This window comes from Haliotis rubra, unplaced genomic scaffold, assembly GCF_003918875.1.
Source record: "Haliotis rubra isolate DU_JTF1 unplaced genomic scaffold, ASM391887v1 Scf305, whole genome shotgun sequence".
Taxonomy (NCBI): domain Eukaryota; kingdom Metazoa; phylum Mollusca; class Gastropoda; order Lepetellida; family Haliotidae; genus Haliotis; species Haliotis rubra.
The window spans coordinates 1,149,806-1,171,048 of NW_025766975.1; the positions used below are offsets into that span (position 1 = coordinate 1,149,806).

At 38.8% G+C, this 21,243-nt stretch overlaps 1 long non-coding RNA gene across 1 annotated transcript; it reads left to right on the top strand.

Annotated features, from left to right (window-relative positions):
• Window positions 1-389: 389 nt before the first annotated feature.
• LOC124282879 lies at window positions 390-21,026 on the top strand. Its single transcript, XR_006900276.1, has 3 exons — window positions 390-400; window positions 2,354-2,365; window positions 20,930-21,026. It is a non-coding gene; the product is annotated as an uncharacterized LOC124282879 (long non-coding RNA).
• Window positions 21,027-21,243: the final 217 nt, after the last annotated feature.

Below are 21,243 nucleotides of genomic sequence, written 5' to 3' on the forward strand. Positions count from 1 at the left end.
TAATAAACTCTCTACCTCTACAACCTACTCATATTAAACGAGCATAAGCTTGACAGAATACTAATTTGCAGGAACATCCCAGTTTATGATGCAGAGCAGCATTTGTTAATATCATAATAGTGATAGTCATAATATTTGGCTTACTATACCAAACTACATCAAACTGTTTCCGATATACAGCAGGGTCAATAGCAGTGGAGATATGAAGCTCAGTTCCACAGAGTTTCTCATTTCAGTCACCCCATGACCTTATCCTGCTTTCATATAATGAACACGAAACTACGAAATAAAACAAATCTCTCTGACTGTCTATTAATCACACGTCTTTCTCTTATTACTCAGTCTGTTAATCAGATTTAATACTTCTGTCCTTCTACCGGGAGTCGTGATTGCAAGTTATGTTAGAAATGTTGCTAGCTTATACGTGTGTCATATCTGGTATTACATACTGGTTTCATGAAATTGGTTTAAATAAAATATAAGTTGACACCGGCACACATGGCTTGCCAGACGTGAATGACAAGATAAAAACACTACTTAGTGACGCTAGAAGCGTATTTGAGATCGTGACGGTTTGAGTCTCATGTGATACTATGCATCATTTCAGCGGTGCTCTTCCTATTTCCAGGAGGGATGAGCTTTGGTATCATCAAATTGGGTTTAATGTTGCGTTCAACATCATTGCTCTTATATAGCGGGCAGCACGCTATGTTTCTTGGAGTGAAACCGTCCCAAGATAACACCAGACTACATATTGATATAGTTGTTCAACGGTATCTAACTCTGAACGGTCTGCATGCAAGATCCTCTGATCCGTCACCATGTCTGGAAGGAAGGGAATGACGTTACGATGTCTTCCAAATCCTATTAACCTTCATACATTGAGGGCCGTTGGGGTAGCCTAGTGGTTAAAGTGTTGGCTCGTCACGCTGAAGACCCCGGTTCGATCCCCCTCATGGGTACTTTTTGTGAAGCCCATTTCTGGTGTCCCCCGTCGTGATATTGTTGGAAAATTGCTAAAAGCGGCGTAAAACCAAACTCAGTCAGTCACTCAGTAGTGGTTAAAGTGTTGGCTCGTCACGCTGAAGACCCCGGTTCGATCCCCCTCATGGGTACAATGTGTGAAGCCCATTTCTGGTGTCCCCCGTTGTGATATTGTTGGACAATTGCTAATAGCAGCGTTAAACCATACTCACCCACTCTCATACATAGAGTGCCGTTAACGTTCATTTGGCGTTTGGATGTTGTTTAGAGGCCTCAGTGAGGAGATACGTCTAACGAGGTTTTGCTCGTTTGTTTGTTGTTTAATGCCACCTCAGAAAGTCCAGCTTTATGATGATACCATGTAAATAATCGCGTCTGGTTCAGACAACCGAGTGATGGACATGATGAGCATATATCTACGCAGTTGGGATACGATGACATGCATCAGTTACGTAAGCGAGACTGACACCCGATCCCGGAGGTACCTCCTTACGGTAAGTTTGGGTTTGGGAAGATCGATTTAATCAAGATCTGTATGATGAACAGCACTCGCTTCTGTCTGAAACCCTTGTGTGAGAAGACCCATTTGTATAAGGCGGGAGCGCCCTTCACATGCACTGCTGTATGAACGTACTTTACGACACTACTTCATTCAATATAATTTCATTAAGGAAGTGAAGTTTTTTAACCGATTTCCTTGTCACAGTACATTTTGGTTTTGAGTAGATACCTTTGGTATTGAGTATTCCACTGTGGCTGAGTCTAATCATGCAAACCCTTTATGACTTAATACTATCTCCTCAAGTCCTCTGGGATATTCCCTCGGTACACCAATCATCTCTCTCAGTGCCGCGAATTCCACGCGGAATAGAAATACCAGACAACATATTCCACTTAAGTGGGAATAAATCAAACATGCGCAAATAGTATATTCTAAGAGTCCCTATTGGGGAACAGATCACACTATCAGTGCGACCAGTTGAAGTACATTTGTGATATATGACACCGAACAATTCTGATAGTTTGCAGTAGAAATAATTGTGTATGAAACCAATACCAACGCGTCTCACAGTCATGTATGTTCGTATTACTTCTTATACGTTTATAGATACAGTAATAGTTTTAACTGACACGAGGACTTTTCGAAATAGAATCTTTCATGATGACAAGGTGTGTACGTTTGTAAAAATATGAATGTCTGTATTGTTGCTTTTGAAGGTGACCGTACGGTCAGTGATGTGAACATAATACCTAAGATGTCAGCGTTTTAAGCCTTGGGCGCTTTCTGAAGACGTCTGAAGAAATTATAATTATGAGTTTCGAACGGGCGTTGTTTCATAAGTTCCCTATGTGTGTCTATTACTTATAGTGAGTGTGGATCGTTCATGCAAATCGAGGAAATCTGTCACATTTTCATTTTACTTTTCAAAACAGAAGAAGCTTTGTGGTTTTATTCACTTCGGAGCTAGAATCCTATCAAAAGCAGCATATTAACAGCACAATTTTAGCTAAGGAAGTGCTATTTTTTAATTATATTTTAGTTTATCGTATTTTATGCCCTTATAGACATAATGACACCAGACAATATCGCTGTCGCAAAACTGGTTCCTTAAGGAAATAAGGACTTTAACTAGATTCGATACATACAACTACCTGTTCTATAGAGATTACTAAACGAGTGTCTGTCAGATACCATTTATCTAACAACGAGTTGTTTCAAAACGTATATACCTTTTGAAACAACGAGTTGTAAGATAAATGGTATCCGACAGACACGAGTACAGTAATCTGTTTCTTACACACCATAAAATCGCACCATTTTATGGTCGAATAGATGCAAATTTCATTTTTCTCATCGTAGGTGCGCAATAATACACAACACAACGTTTATGAATGAGTGACGTCACTTGGTTTCCGAAACACTACTCATCCCCATGGTGATAATGATAACTAGATAAGATCACAGAAAATTAATTAAACCCTCTCAAACGATGATGTTACCATGCAAATGTGGATGATTTTAATTCTTGCAAGCGTAAATATTTGAGCGTGTGACGTCATCGTTATCGCTTGGTGGTTGTCGTCATCGGAAGATTGTTTTGGATATCTCTGCACATTGGAGACCTGTACTTGTGTACCAGTTTACGTTCAATGTTCTTCCATCGACTGGAGCCAAAACTTTTGAGAGTGTGTAATTAGGTGCACCCAGTGTGCTTGAATGTGACATTGCTGAGGTTACGTTCACTATCAATGGGGGCCTACTCTTCTTCGCCACAGCCTTCTCGTTTTCCCGAGCCAGAAACTGTCACTTGGAATGTAATGGAATTTACGGAGTATGAAATGTGAGTTGATTACATCCTGTATATTATCAAGACATAAACGTTTCATTATCATGCGTCGGAGGAATGTCTTGAGCAATGACTTTTGTGTAGATCAACCGTTCCTGTACATGTTCGATTGAATAGAAAAGACGTGTGCCGCCATTTGCACTCATGAAGCCTTGCAAAACGTTCCATGTTGTACATTGTTTCAACGAGTGTGTTTTGGTTCTGATTGTCATGACTGAATTTGATAACATTGGAATCACATAGTATCTCGGAGCTGGAAGTGGGTCTTCATCATGTTTATCAGTGAAAAATGTCATCTTCATCAATGCATCAAAGAAACAACGAGGCAAATCGATCTCACAATGGACAGGCACTGGCGTTATCGTGTCAGGTATTTTTGCAAGACGACACATGACACTTGTCGCATCTCTCCAGTAAAAGTACCAATGTTGTACATTTTGAATATTCGAAGGGAATCCCGGGCTTAATCTCTAACGGTGATTTTCGCATAATTGTTTACACAGGTATCACTGATTGTTCGAGCCATTTTGAATTCATGACTAGAAATCAAAAGTTTTAATAAAAAGAATTAGAAAATAAATATATTCGTGTTATATTTATTCTGCTTGTGACTCATTGTATAGATACCTATTTATGTTGCAATCGCGACAATAACAGGTAGGTGTAAAGGGGTATTTTTTGCAAGAGTAACCGGTTTCTGTTCGATTGAAGCACGAGTAACTTATCAATGAATTTTAATCAGGAAAGTAGTCCGTCATAACCTGACCCTAGGTCATCACCATGGAGTAGCCAATCACGGGATTAGAAATCGATCTCACACATATGTGTGATACCAGTTTTTTCACATGGGTTTCTCACCCACGGGTGTGTAAGAAACTAGTTTTCTAAAGTGTATTAAGGAAATGTGAAAGTATGATGAATGATAAAAAAATATTCATGGCTCCTACTGTGATACGAGGGACACAACGTTTCGGACTGTATACTGCTGATCTCAGTAGAAGAGTGAGTGAGTTAGTTTAGTTTTACGCTGCACTCAGCAATATTCCAGCGATAAGGCGGCGGTGTGTAAATAATCGAGTCTGGACCAGACAATCCAGTGATCAACAGCATGAGCATCGATCTGCGCAATTGGGAACCGATGACATGTGTCAACCAAGTCAACGAGCCTGACCACCCGATCCCGTTAGTCGCCTCTTACGACAAGCATGGGTTACTGAAGATCAATATTCTAACCCGGACGACATTCACGGGCTGACGGTAGAACCTGGCTTGTCTGAGGTGAAAAAGAAACTAAACCTCTCTGTTGATATCATTACTTTCATTTACATTTTAAAATGTTTTTAAGGAAGCTCTTTTACATGCAAAGAAAGAAATATTGCACTGGCTTTAATCAGCACTCGAAAATACGTGCACATGTTTTTATTTTAAAAATGTTATTTGATCTAACTTTTAAAAACAAAACATAAAAATCCTGATTGGTATTTTAGACATCAATCTTCAAGATTAAGCAAGTTGGCGTTTTTTGGCACCAATTTACTCTCCAAAGTTGGTTGCAAATTATTTCTTACCTGTGTCTTCAACGAACACATTAACTGTTACACAAAATAACCAAGCCACTATTTTCTGCTGCAGGAATGAGCGACGGTTAACAAAACATAGTCAAAGTGAGCAGTACGACTTTCAGTGTTACAGTGTGTGTCGACTGAGCAACTGACTTAACTTTGCGCGTGTTAAGACGATGTTTGTTATGGTGATTGACTCGGTTTCTGATCCTAGTTCGCCCTGATTATGTTTTTGGTTTATAAGCACCACACTTTTTATCCTTGGTTTCATAGAAAGTGATAAATGTCTGAGACCTGCATCACGTTCCCCGTACATTTCCTGACACGCCGTGACATAATAAGATACATATTGTAAACCTGACAACATTTAACAAAATTAACAACATTTAACAAAAAAAATAACATAAACAAATATTAATAAAACATCCACCAAAAACACTTCTAAATAAGATAATAATCTCTTTCAAATGTGTGTGGATCATTATCAAAACGTTGTGATACCAGGTGTTCACAAAAAGCAAGTTCTTGAAAGGCATTTACAAGTTCTCATTCACCTGATAATGGAGCAAGAATTAGCTCTGAAAGGTCAACGTGATATAAAGATTAAAAAGAAGTTTGTTATCCATAAATCGTGTCATGTATTCGCGCACTGGCATTGTTTCTATGGTACAGCGACGGGATCTCCTGACAAAACACTGTAACATGTGGTGCAAGTCAATACAGCTACACCATTTGTTGCGTCACATTAGGAAATGCTCTCCACTTGTCTGAGTTACACCTAACACTCTTACTTGAGACTTTAGAAGACAGTTAACGATCTGAAGGGATGTGTTAGTATCGTTATGATGGAGCTTTAGTTTTATTGTACATTTGTCGAAAGCATATGCTACGTTGCTCGATAAGAAGTGTAAATAGACTGCAACAAACCAAATGGTATTGTATCTGGAGATGTTATCAGTCAGTTACAGTATTGTGCTAATAATTTATGTCATCGCTTTAAGCAATATGCCAGCAACATCAGAAAATATCTTCATACCCATGGTTAGATTGAACCCGGGTCTTCGGCGTGACGAGTGAACGTCTGGGCTGCAACGCTGCTTGAAAGGCATGAAATGATCTTAACGGATATCGCGTAGATGGCATAAAGTGTTGAGCTCGGCATATCTAACTTGGTTCTGTCTCTGGTGTCAACTTTCGTGCTTCAGTCCAGTACATTCTGACAACTGACTTCGAGTCTGAGGTGCCATACTCCGAATAATTGAAATGGACAAAAACAATTACAGATCAGAAATGAACTATTCACCATAGAAGCTAAATCACCAAAGAATACTGACGAATGACGGTATGCTGTTTGCAAAGCTGCTCCTTCATATGTCACAGTTAAACACAAGGTGACTTCCTGTGTGGAAGGGAGGGTTTGGAAGCAACAAATAACCTGCTACTACACCAGGGGCATTATGCTTCATGGTTGAGATCACCTTCTTCTAGTATGGATCAATAGATACAACCTGTCATGAACATCTACATATATGTCAACCGCCTCCGTGGTGTAGTGGTTAGAGCGTCCGCCCGGAGAGCGGAAGTTCGCGGGTTCGATCCCCTGCGTCATACCAAAAGACGTTAAAATATGGTACTTGTTGGTCCCTGCCTGGCGCTCGGCATTAATGGGTACAACAAGGAATGGTCGGCTCGGAGTCAGTATAATGTGTCTGAGTGGGGTATTCATGCTTAACTGCGGCGTGGTATCTCAGTGGGCTAGCACTATAAAACCAGCTTAAGTCTGGGCTAGTACAAGCAGCCGCACATACACATACACACGCATGCACGTCGTCATATGAGCGAAATATTCTCAAGCACGACGCTAAACCCAATTTCACCTCACCCACCTCACATATATGTCAACGGTTGTGCTACATGGATGCTTGCGGATGAAAGCAACGCAGATGACCTATAACTGGTTAACCAAGTGTAAATGTAATCAGCTCATCGGTAGAACAATTATGTTCTATCACCCCATGAGAACATTCAAATGTACGGACTTCCTATAAAACAATATTCAGCATTTTTCATTGGTCGCTATATGGGTGAAATGATGCCTATGCGACGTAAAATTTAACAAACTCACTCAGTTAAGTACTGTTTCGTCGATTGTTGTCAGTCTGATGTCCTGATATCGTTGGTAGGTATTTGGTCAAATCCAACTATCAAGTCTACTAGTTTGCCCCACTGTATTTATCACATTCATCTGTTTCGTGCCGGTAAACCTTTCAAGGGGCGGTGGGTAGCCTAGTGGTTACAAGTTGGCTCGTCACGCCGAAGACCCTGTCGATATATGGGCACATTAAGCCCATTTCTGGTGTCCCCGCCGTTGCTGGAATATTGCTAAAAGCGGCGTAAAACTAAACTTTCAGGATAACTATACGAGATCATATATGATCATGGGTGTGATCATTTGTGCCAGAATAATCCCTTCACCTTAGTACTTTAAGAAAAAAGATCGTGCAATGTTTTCACCAAAACACCCAGTCTTGATGTAGTGGGCTTGAAGTGACCTTTAGAACTTCAGTCTGATTGCCACAATCACCTGGGTCCACTTGAGAAACGACAAGACTTTCATGAAATCATGATGTGACGAACCTAGACTGCACTCTTGGTCTGTAGGTCGACGTGACCTACAGACATCCCTACGTTGACCAAAGCGTCGAGAGTGCAGACTTACGACCTGTATCTGATGTAATTATGGTGCAATATACATAAGTATATTGATACAAACATTGTTATTGGGTAATAAATGTCATAATCATAATGTCATAATTTCGTCCTCTATTACATTTATCGAATACGACATCACATCAAGTTCTTGCATTTTCGATTACCAGATCTGACAGCAAAGGAGATAATGTAACTTGTTTCAATACAAAGGTTGAATTAATTTCCTCTCCGACTGACTCATTTAGCCCTTCTTTTAGCCTTCATCAAAGTCATTCGTTGCGTGTTCCACGTACACAAGTAAATAAGTGTAGCTGGCTATCCAGTAGGTAGACGGTCTGTGCTCACAGAATCTAAGGAGAAGCAAAGGTTTGACATAAATAAAAATATCGATAGATGCTGCAGGGCAGATACACAAACTATCTGAATACTAGTGTGTGTTCGTTGAATTGGCTTTATATCTACCATGTCTGTTTATGAGGTAAAACGTGTGGGGACTTCGGGGATGAAAATAGTCCCTAGCTGGTTGTAAAGAGTGATCGAATAGACTGGAAGGTCAGGCTCGATGACATGGTTGATTGCATGCCATCGTACAGTCATTGTGTGGATCGTTTGTCTGCGGTATCAGTCATTCTGGTCCAGACTTGATTATTTTATATCTTTCCTATTGCCGAGCGCGACGTTAAACATCACAGACAATCGCACATCACACGAAAGAATATTTTTTTCCCCAAGTCCCATATTGATCAAATGTTGTTCGTCCACTACATTGTATCTGAATTGTTACATTGCATATGTCGAGCAGCTTTCTGGTGAAACGATCACTTCATCCGAATTTGTTACACCGAAACTCAATTTCCTAGTCTAAAGATAAAGCGATAACTTGGAAAATAATCATTAAAAGTTCAAGTCGATGCTGTGTATTATGCATGTTTTCAAATAGTATACATTTGACAATGATTCTTAATGAGGTGATATGTTTAGTCATAAAGATAAGGGTCATATTTGATCTTCAACAAACAATTTTGAGGAGACTCGGTGACTTGTTCGATGCATGTAATCTTATCTCAGGAGAGTAGATCGATACTCATAACGTCAATCTCTGGGTTGTTTTATTCAGAATCGATTATAAACATACCGCCGTAATACACATACCGATGGAATATTGCTGAGTAAACAACAACAAACACCCAGACTAAGTACCTCCTGCTTGCCCAAGAGCTGACAAAAATGGAAATATATGTCCAAATTCATGGATTTGGCTTATTGCATGTTACACGTAGCAGGTGTCAATGCTGTGTGCCTTTGCTCGTGCATGGTGAGGTCATCTTTTCGAGAACACCTGGTCGCACCATTAATTCATATTTATTTATAAACACATGTTAATAATATATTAGTAATCGTAGATCTTCTTTTGTGTGTTGAACTATTGTGTGTGCCATTCAGCAACTCATACAACAGGCCCAGATATTTTGTATGTATCCCTTTGCTTTTATCATAAAGATTTTGGAAATGGTTTTGTCCCTATTATTTGAATACATTACTCAACTTGCGTCTTACTTCTGTACGAGCAGCGTGATCACTGATGAACGCGGCGTCAACTTTTATGTTATGAGTCTTCTTATTATTGACAGGGTCTTATTTCAATCAATCACGCCATCCCTGTGAAAGGTCACACATGGATGTCTTGGCTTTCAGGATGTAGAGTAATTAATGTCGGTACAGTCCTGTTTGATGTAATGCGTCCCTCCAAACAAGAAGTATATTGATACAAATTTCGTCCTCTATTACATTTATCGAATACGACATCACATCAAGTTCTTGCATTTTCGATTACCAGATCTGACAGCAAAGGAGATAATGTAACTTGTTTCAATACAAAGGTTGAATTAATTTCATTTAGCCCTTCTTTTTAGCCTTCATCAAAGTCATTCGTTGCGTGTTCCACGTACACAAGTAAATAAGTGTAGCTGGCTATCCAGTAGGTAGACGGTCTGTGCTCACAGAATCTAAGGAGAAGCAAAGGTTTGACATAAATAAAAATATCGATAGATGCTGCAGGGCAGATACACAAACTATCTGAATACTAGTGTGTGTTCGTTGAATTGGCTTTATATCTACCATGTCTGTTTATGAGGTAAAACGTGTGGGGACTTCGGGGATGAAAATAGTCCCTAGCTGGTTGTAAGAGTGATCGAATAGACTGGAAGGTCAGGCTCGATGACATGGTTGATTGCATGCCATCGTACAGTCATTGTGTGGATCGTTTGTCTGCGGTATCAGTCATTCTGGTCCAGACTTGATTATTTTATATCTTTCCTATTGCCGAGCGCGACGTTAAACATCACAGACAATCGCACATCACACGAAAGAATTTTTTTCCCCCAAGTCCCATATTGATCAAATGTTGTTCGTCCACTACATTGTATCTGAATTGTTACATTGCATATGTCGAGCAGCTTTCTGGTGAAACGATCACTTCATCCGAATTTGTTACACCGAAACTCAACTTCCCTAGTCTAAAGATAAAGCGATAACTTGGAAAATAATCATTAAAAAGTTCAAGTCGATGCTGTGTATTATGCATGTTTTCAAATAGTATACATTTGACAATGATTCTTAATGAGGTGATATGTTTAGTCATAAAGATAAGGGTCATATTTGATCTTCAACAAACAATTTTGAGGAGACTCGGTGACTTGTTCGATGCATGTAATCTTATCTCAGGAGAGTAGATCGATACTCATAACATCAATCTCTGGGTTGGTTTATTCAGAATCGATTATATACATACCGCCGTAATACACATACCGATGGAATATTGCTGAGTAAACAACAAACAACCAGACTAAGTACCTCCTGCTTGCCCAAGAGCTGACAAAAATGGAAATATATGTCCAAATTCATGGATTTGGCTTATTGCATGTTACACGTACCAGGTTTCAATGCTGTGTGCCTTTGCTCGTGCATGGTGAGGTCATCTTTTCGAGAACACCTGGTCGCACCATTAATTCTTATTTATTTATAAACACATGCTAATAATATATTAGTAATCGTAGATCTTCTTTTGTGTGTTGAACTATTGTGTGTGCCATTCAGCAACTCATACAACAGGCCCAGATATTTTGTATGTATCCCTTTGCTTTTATCATAAAGATTTTGGAAATGGTTTTGTCCCTATTATTTGAATACATTTCTCAACTTGCGTCTTACTTCTGTACGAGCAGCGTGATGTCTGATGAAAGCGGCGTCAACTTTTATGTTATGAGTCTTCATATTATTGACAGGGTCTTATTTCAATCAATCACGCCATCCCTGTGAAAGGTCACACATGGATGTCTTGGCTTTCAGGATGTAGAGTAATTAATGTCGGTACAGTCCTGTTTGATGTAATGCGTCCCTCCAACCAAGAAGCATTTGATACAGGATCAGCATTAATAAATATATTTGATTCAGTTATATGTTTTCACGCCTTTCCAAAAAGAAGAACAGTTGTATAATCTTTCTTGGATTTGGCTGACGTACATGTATATTCGACCGTATTCACATCATGTCAAGACTTTAAATCTGACTATTTGATATTTTCATAGTTTAGTTATGTTATATGTGAATAAAAGAAACGCTAATGATCAACACATGCTGCATGATACATTTGGTTCGTTCTCATGAAATATTTTAAAATGGACATGGCTGACATGTCTTTCTATTCGTGATTACATATTGGTCACTGTGTTTTGGCACATTCGTTTTACACATACACGTTGCAATATCAGCCGGCCGATGCAGATAAGCTGCATTTACATCAAGGTGAATTATGTTCGTCATTTCGCTTGTGGGATGCGACCACTGCATGTAATTCCATGTATGAATGCCAAAGTCACTCAACTAGAAATGATCTGGCCAGGGTCTTGCCAATTCAGTCTAATATCCCTGCCTGGTTTGTCGGTAGTATGAAGACATCAAATAAGACATGTCATCTTGTGAGGAAAATGACACGTTTCATCTCCAGCCACAATATGGAAAAGCATTAGGAGATGTCTTCAATTTGATGCCCTTGTGAACAGCAGTGACTTGTACGAAGGTACATGAAAGTGTGTATGACACACGCCTAGAGTCAGACAAAGTATACTATATGTATGAATTCAGGCATGTACGAAGGGTTATATATCTGAAGGAATATATACTAGCCACATAAAGAAACTGTGCATTGTCAAAATACTATCCCATTTGATAAGTACGATAACAATGTCAAAGGTACATATAAACTTTAATGGAGGGATAATGAGACCATAACAAGTCGGGAGAATTTCAATTGAAAAGTCAATCACAATGACCAGCGGGACAGGGGTCAAACGACCATGTCACAAGCTCAATAACGGGTATTTCCACCATCGGCATTGAGAACAGCAGTGCATCGACGACGCATAGAGCATATCAAACGTGCAAGGAAGGCTTGTGGGATGTTACGCCAGATTCTGTTGCAAGGTCACGGACGTTATCTGGCGGATGAGGAAGACGGCGTAGACGTCGATCCATCTCGTCCCAAACATGCTCTATCGGGGAGAGATCCGGTGAATTTGCAGGCCAAGGCAGTAAGTCAACGTTGTGGTGTTGCAAGAAATCCATAGCAACCCTTGCCGTATGAGGGCGGGCATTGTCCTGTTGGAATGTTAACCCAGGGCCATGACGTTGCAGAAAAGGAATTGCCACAGGTCGAAGAATCTGATCCCTGTAGCCCACACCAGTTAAGTTGCCCTGAACAATCACCAAAGGAGTTCTTTGGCGTGCTGTTATTCCACCCCAAATCACGGAACCACCACCAACACGATTCCTCTCCAAGACACAGGCCTGTGCATAACGTTCTCCCACGCGTCTATAGGCATGTTGACGTCCATCACTATGGGAAATGTTAAACCTGGCCGCATCTCTTAAAACAACATTCTCCACCAAAACAAGGGTCTGCGGACATGATTTCGGCACCACATTCGGCGAGCTTGTCGATGACATTGTGTCAGGATAGGCTGTATGGGGGGACGTCGTGGTCTGATCCCGTGATGACGTAAACGTTGTCGAACTGTGTTGGGGTGGATACGGCGAAGACCTGGGATGGTTCGGGCAGTCATCACTGCAGTCTGAAACCGGTGGCGAAGATGGGTCACCCTTATCCATCTGTCCTGTCTTGGCGTTGTTACACGTGGACGTCCAGAACGTGGCCAATCGATGACGTCATTTGTGTTCTGGTAGCGTCTCACCAGTGCAGAAATGGTGTTCCGGTGGCAGTGGAAATGTTCAGCCATTTGTCGTTGAGACATCCCCCAAAGGACCATCCCAATGGCCTCATGACGTTGTGCAGACGTGAGCCTTGGCATGCTATGCGTTTCAATAGCCGTTTAATTTTTTTGAACGATCGCAAGGGCAGGCGTTGAGCTTTCCAAAGTGACAGTATTGTGTGGCATTCATTTGCTCTGTTTCTCTTTCCCGGAATGCACGTGCAACAACGTATTGCACGTCTCAAGGACGAACCCACTGACGTCACGGAACGTGGCACGTGCATGCATGTTGGATACATGTCACTAATCTCTGAGTTTAAATCCTTATGTGTCTACAAAGGTTTGATAAATTTAGATTTTAAATTTTTGTATGCACAGTTTCTTTATGTGCCTAGTATATTATGTGGTGAACGAAAGTATATCTTGCAATGTGTCCAGTGTCCATTCGCCTGGGTTGAGATTCCTGACGAACCGTCGCTAAATGGTCGCAACAAATGCATTTATTTGATCTCATCACTTTAGGCGTTCTTGATTCCTGGGGCTCCTAATGCAATTCGAATTTGATGTGGATTTGAATTCGAAAGACAGAACTGTGCAGCTGATAAAGCATGCTGTAACGCATTACTCATTTCAAAACACTTGTAGCGACACACGTCACTGGTTGATTTTCAAATTATTCTTTTTCCCCAAGAGCTAATAGCAGTTCATTGCAACCTTGATGCTGAAGTCATCAATCTTCGAGGAACGACTTTCACGTAAACGAAGGTTACTCGTGAGATTTCCATTTTTTGAACAAATTTAATAATTTACCTTTGAACATTAAACTACGAGATATTAAAGGGGAATACGAGTGAATCTAAATAATTTGCTGGGTGAAAGATAAAGTCATCAGAAACATATTCCCAAATTTTCAATTAACAATTATGTATAATTATGTTTTAATCGCGAAAACAGTTTCTGTAAATCTCAGCTTCGGCCATTATGCATATTTCGCTGGAACCCACGTGACCTTTCCGCTCGTGACGTCAAATGTGCCTGGAGTCCGCCATTTTGCCAAAGACCAAGCGCTACAGTAGTACAAATCATGTTGTTTCTGTCGTTCTTTTAAATGGTACGATGGTGTATTGCGTTGCCTGGGGATGCACGGCATCATCGAACATTGGAAAGAACCACCATTTCTTCCGTTTTCCAAGTGAAATGACGCATATGAAAAAACATGCACGCATGGGGTATGGAAATCCCCAAGCTAGGCTGAAGAAGGAAAAAGTATCCACGAGATTAATTTGTACTCCATCATTCCCTGTAACAACTTACTGTCAGTGGTATTTTTAACATAAATTAAATCAAGTCCGGTTGACAGTCGAATTGCCCCCGCTACAAAATGACCCAGCAAATTTGGTCAAATTGCCCCAGTGGGGTAGTCAAAAAATGCCCCTATGTATTTAAATTGAATAAATATAGGCCATAAATGCATAGTTTTGTCAACTTTGATATTATGTTCTTCATATATAAGTATATACATAGTTATGAGTTTACTTAAGAAACATTTATCAGAAATATTACTTCCTAATAACTTTTATATGAAGAACATAATATCATAATAAGTTGACAAAAGACTATGCATTTACGGCATATATTCAATCATTATAAATAAATTTGAACAAATTAGAATGAATGACCAAATTTGCTGGGGCATTTTGTAGCTGGGGCAGTTCGACTGGTACACATGAGACATATATTATCAAAATCAGTAAGTGATTTCACATGGGCTTGAAAATGTTTCGCTAAAACGTTCTTTTCGGTTTGGAGCCCTAAATGATGCAGTCAACTCGAAACATTGCCCAATACAACGGCGAATCATGAAGTACTTGCTTTTATATTTGTCCATTTTGTCCAATTACGCACGTCGGCATCAGACTCGCTATTTGTCAGTAGTGTGTGCCGTGAAAGTTGTTCTGTATTCTCATTGGCTGACAAGATGTAATTCTAAGGCAATGACCGAGTACCATAACTATTTCCATAACCAAACAATGGGGAAACATACGTTGTCCTGACTAGTATTTTATAATTCGGGGAATAACTTATCTGCGTCGCGAATATTATCTCTGCTCGACCAGGCTGGGATCTTGTATCGAGACTTGATACGTTATTAATGAGAACTAGGATCCTAACTTTTTTCAACAAAATAATTCCAGTATAATTTTTGAAGCAGATAATTTTTATTTTCTCTCGTCTGAAGCAAAATTATTTTGTTTTTAAATCACAGACACCCTACAGTCACCCAGTTGACACAAAATGAACTGAAATCACATTTAAACCAAAACAAAATCTCAGTGACTGGTCATATATTTATAGGGGTGAGTTTGCTGGCTGGAACTGTATGACATTGTGCTGACAAATAATAATCTTGTTAAATGATATGGTCTATTTTTAAATTTATTTTGACCTCAAGCCGTGCCTCCGTTTCGCTTGATTCTTCTTCTTCATCTTCAGGGGAAGATTGTCTTGCAAGATGTAAAAATCGGATCGTATTGATACGGTCTAACATCCATTTCAGAAATGACATCAGGAACATCTTTTACTGCTTCAGAATCCACGGATACTGTTAAGTTGTGAGGTAAAATCAAAGAAAAAGCCATCAACAACAGGCACTTATGACGTCATGTCACGTGATACCCCCTCTGCTCATTAACTGTCGGGTGTTTCCGTAATAGGCTGAAATGCGAGTACGTTTTTGTGTTTATATTGCTATTTTACAAACTTTTTGTTCAATTTGGATTGGCTTGGATTGTGACTTTTAGAATATCCTTTACAATATATCAAAAGTTTTGTTTTCGTTCGTATTCTCCTTTAACTCAACGGTTTCGTACACACCTAAAAAGGGAACTGATTATGTCTTTCTTGTAGATGGTAGCGTGCTTAGCTCTCTCAAGTGCTAGGTGAATGTGTGTTACAGACACACGTCAGAAAGCTGAATGTACAGGATTCTTTTTCTTTGGCCTGGCTCATTTGGGTATCCATCCATGATGTTGTGCTTTGGCATCCTCATTAAAACAATAGATTGAATGTAAGTACAGTCAGTGACAGTAAAATTACAGTGGTAGTAAAAAATACTATAGAAATGGCAACAGCCATTAAGTGATAATGGTATTCACCTAGCAGCAATTCTGGTCCACTTAAAACAGGCCAAGCCTCAATATCCAGATATATGCCAGTCGGACAGTGACAAGCAAACACTGAAACTGATACCAACTTTTTAGAGAGTGACTTAGCTTCATTTGAGCAGAATAAACCTTGCCTTCACACATTGTTTCTGTTTGCCTTTCGCGAAAGTCAAACGGTCCTTCATCAAAGGGGAGTTACTCTAACCCTATTGTAGGAAAAGTCAAATTTGATTTTTATCCGTTAGTTTTATCCTCCCGCAAAAATACCAAATTGATGATGAATGATGGGATCGATAAACATGATATTTGATTGACATATATATGCACATAGAATACAGTAAAGTGTACAATATTGATCTGCGTTATTTAAACCAGGCATTACGGTAATCCACAGTGATGGCAGCGTTAACGAACCCAAAATTTGATTTGGTAACCTCTGCGGCTCATCAAATTGAAAATGTGTTTTTGTGTATTGTGTTTCTTTAGTGATTGCCAGTAACACAGGCTCTCATCATGGTGTATTGTAAGCAACTTCCTATTTCCGCCAACCACAGAGAAGGTAATGGTTATACCTTGTTCCTTGACAAAGGGAAAAGAATGAATTTAAACTTCGTGAACGTTCGTTATATCTTATCCTATAAGCTCGGCATGAGACATCAAACGTATTCAAATGGAGGAGACTAAAATCTTTCCGGAATCATAAACTTTCTACAAAGCAGAATCAGTAAAGGTTTCAACTATTTCATTATCACGTATTCCCAGTTTGCCTTCAGATAATGATATTACCAGATGTTCCTGCAAAGACATATATAATGCTGGTTATAGTTTGGGGGTGAATCTAAATGCATGGTCCTTTACGCAGCTGTTCGACTTTCTACCTATATCACTTAAAGCATTTGATTGAGATCTTGAGACAGATACTGTATCAATTGTCTTTCCCCTTCTCTGTGATCCTTCTCTTGGTCCAAATGACCAACAGTTTGCTTTGGCACGCAAGAAACAAGATCACTATCTCAAAATATCACTAAATGTTATGCTTACGTGAACAAATACAATTGGTACTCTTCAACTCATATACTTTGATGTGATTTATTAGTTATGAAGGGAATGAGAAATATAAACCGATAAAAAAGTACAAAATATAACCTAAAGACATGCGATTATCGATTGCCTAAAAAGGGATATTTGGTATATTTAGAGATATCTGGAGGCTTATATCCGTTAATAATGTTTTAGACAAAGTAAAGTACGGACGCTCCTGAATCCTCGCTTCATCTACTGGCAAATGCCGCCACGGTACAGATAATGGGATCGTTTCACATCCAATGTTTAAAAAGAACACTGAATACGTATACTTCGTCCATGGTTTATTGTATATGTTTATGCAGTGACGCTAATCTCTCGGAAATATGGGACGCATTTACATATCTGGGGAAGGTCCAAATGCAGATCGTGCTAATTTAAATTTAGCAAACATTATATCATTAAGACGTAACGGAATAAATCATTTTGTAGCATCGACACATATCAAATGAAAAAAGTTGCCGAACTGACATTGACACATTCAGTGAAAACGAAATTTTATATGGTGTAAATCAGATCATTATCTGTGTCATGATGACCTGATTGATAGCTCCATTTATGGAAATGGATCCTCCACCTGCGCACAATAAACTCAACTTTTACGTTCTTCTTCAGTATGGCATTTCAGTGACCCTCCAATAGTTACCGAAGATTACAAACAAAAACATCATATTATTCCAACACGTACATGAATATTAACAATTGGATGTTTAGAGACATATGTACGGAAATTTATGACATGAAGAGAATCATTCTGTATAACAGTTCACAAGGTAAGGTTTCAGGTCATATACATACAAAGAAAAGCGTAACAGTATGGTTTCTCATAGTGTTGAATCTATAGAGTTATAAAAGTAATATATAATATATTCATATCATGCATTTGTACTATTTTATGCTATGGAATGTATGTAAATATGTATTATGCGCAGGGATATTTTGTAACCCTACATTTTCTGTATTTTGGGTCGAAGGCCTTGTACTGAATAAATCTGTCTGTCTGTCTAAAAGTCGATTTCTGCTCCAAAGAGAAATGACAACATATCTTGTTCACTTTGAATTTCAAATATTACCTAAGTTTCAACATCAAGTTTATCAATTAAGTATGCAAAGAAGTCATTTCGCTGTTGTATTAAGTTTTCGCAGTGGAGAAGCATATGGAAATCATAGTCAAATGTTTGTTTATTGCAGAGAGCACACTCTTTTGCGATTTTGCCTCTTGATAATATTTGGACACAAAAGTGCAAGGAAGATTTTAATTAGGGTGTTTATATGCCAGTTACCAGAGAGTATGATAAGAGAGTGTAGTATGGGTTATTGCGTAAAATGACATGTTTAAACGATAGAGAGTTTGTGATCGCCATAATGGTTCTTTATAACTATGCATAGTAGCATTTACAATTCGTCTCCATACACGTTTTGGAGGAAATATGCCTTGAGCAATATAATTGTCAACTTATGTTGATATTTTCAGATATTGATAAAAGCTCATCACAGATTGTCAGATTTTACTGAAGTTGTAATAGAAGCACAAAAGATATGTTTTGCAAAGTTGTTACACTCAGTGTTACATAGTCGCCCAAGAAATAGCAGTTTACATTTATCGATGTACCCAATTAGTGACCATAATCCCAAATTTGCAATGGTAGATATTGATGATGACCTCTTACCAAGACCTTGCACAAGACGAGCAAAGTACCTTCAAAGGTGTCCGCCTGTTGGACTTTGATGTTTGGTAATACTTCACAGCCATAGAGACTAGTTTTAAGAATCATTCTGAGCCATAACACAAGTGATTGGATGTAGGCCAGAATCATTCAGTCCAATAGATCTAAGTGAGTTTACATACTGTTTTGCTTTCTGACAATACTTTTCACTTCTAGTTTTTGTTGAGAGGTTACTTGTAAAGAGTACACCCCATATACGGTAGATTCTGATAAGGGGATTGGGATGTTACCAATGCTACAGTGGACGTTTACATCACAGCCTTTTCTTTTGCTGAATACGATGATGGTACTTGTTGATGGAATATATGTTAGACGCCATTTAGAAGCGTATGAAGAGACAATATCAAGTGATACCTGTAGGCCATTAGGGGATGTACTTATGAGTGTAGTATCGTCAGCCAGCAAGACAGTTGGAACGTCCATACCACGAGTCTGGACCAGACACGGATACCACAGCATGAGCTTCTCTTAAAGATGTAATTAGGTCATTAATAACCAATGCGAAAAACCAAGAGGATTTAACCCTCCCGTTTGTCCCTCTTGGCGCAACAGTCGCCTTGTATGGCAAGCACATGGTATGTATGTACCTATTGTATGTATGTATGTATGTATGTATGTATGTATGTATGTATGTATGTATGTATGTATGTATGTATGCATGCATGTATGTAGTATATGTGTATGTTGTTCATGCATGTATGTATGTATGCATGTTTGTATGTATGTATATATGTATGTATGTATGTATGTATGTATGTATGTATGTATGTATGTATGTATGTATGTATGTATGTATGTATGTATGTATGTATCAGGCAAAACACGGAAACTAAATCAAACTTCAACCAGAATATATTAACTAATTCCTAAATAGTTTGTCCCTGGCAAATTGATGCCATGAAGGATTACGATCATTATCCCAATGTTTGGTCACAACGACATCGCAGACAGTTTCAGGGTGTAATATTTCTTCCGATTGGCCGTTTGAAACTCCTGGGATTCGTTTTCCCATTCAGTGGTCTTCTTGGAAGCCCGCACCAGTTCCCGCGACCATTTGTTCTGGTTGGCGATGTTTCTTCATCTATATACTGAACAACATTAGAAACGCACCACCAATATAATACGAAATATCCCCGTCAGACTGAAATGTACCCATGATATCTGAGCATCGTCGGTGCATTTTAGTGTGGTGCGTTTCTAATGTTGTTAAGTATACATATAGGAATTGCAATTATGTTGTTGTACATGAGAATATATATTTGTTGTAATTGTGTCTCCGTCAAAAATAAAGAAGAAAATTTTAAACGATTGTCTTCAGTGAGCTTAACATTATATGTTTGTTATCGTAAGATTGGACATTTCACCGCCAGTTTAGTGAGATATATATGTTTATCACGATATGACGGTCTGTATACCGGTAAAAACCTTTGATGACGTTGTTAGATACAACTAGGAGTAACGTTACGATATACCACGTAAGTATCTTTGAAACAATAGTTTCTCTGCATATTGTGTACTGACTGGATTGAATACAAAGTGTGTTTCACGAAGTGTGCTAGACTAGGTGAAAATTAACTTCCATATATTTATTTAACATGCAATTCGATCCATGCATATATATTTCAAATCTTTCACACAAAGAAATGAATACACCCTTTGTTTTGCACTTTAATGATCCCGTGTGCAAATGCGAGATTCACCTTTATTGGTTTTTGTTTTTGTTTTTTATTCGTCAGCGCCATACTCATTTTCGATTTGTTGAAAATATACACGCCTAAGACATCAAACCGCAGCTAAAATAAACTGTTAAAACACCAACTCATTCTCCTTGTATATATCAGGTAACCAAATTTCAAGTAATGCTGTGACATTCTACAGTTTCACCTGAATTCAGTGCGCCCGTGTTCCTCTTGGGATGCTGTATCAGCCAATAAGGTACGCTCTTTATCAACATTTGGTTTTTAGTGCTGACAACAATAGGCGTAAAAGATGGGAACAGTACTTCTAATTAAAAACGTACGCAACGGTATGGTAAAAGTGGTGCATTCATAAGTATTCGTCAGTCGGCATGTCATTTTACAGTAGCTGCAATAATTGTCATTAATTCGGTTTTCGTTAGATGGTTGTCAAATTTTGCAGGTTGTTAGGAAATCATCTTGGTCACAAATACATAATTTCCCCATAAATGTCATAACCATGACACGCATCAATCAATGTGTGGTCGTTCTTGAAATACTGAATGGAAAATAAAACGGATATTATGTCTTTGCAGCTGAGATGATTCATGACACATGTGCAAAATATGAACAAGATCAAACAAAAATATATTCTAGACAATTTTTCTAGATGCACCAAATTAACATGTAAGTCTGTGGAAAGTATGCACAGTGACGAAT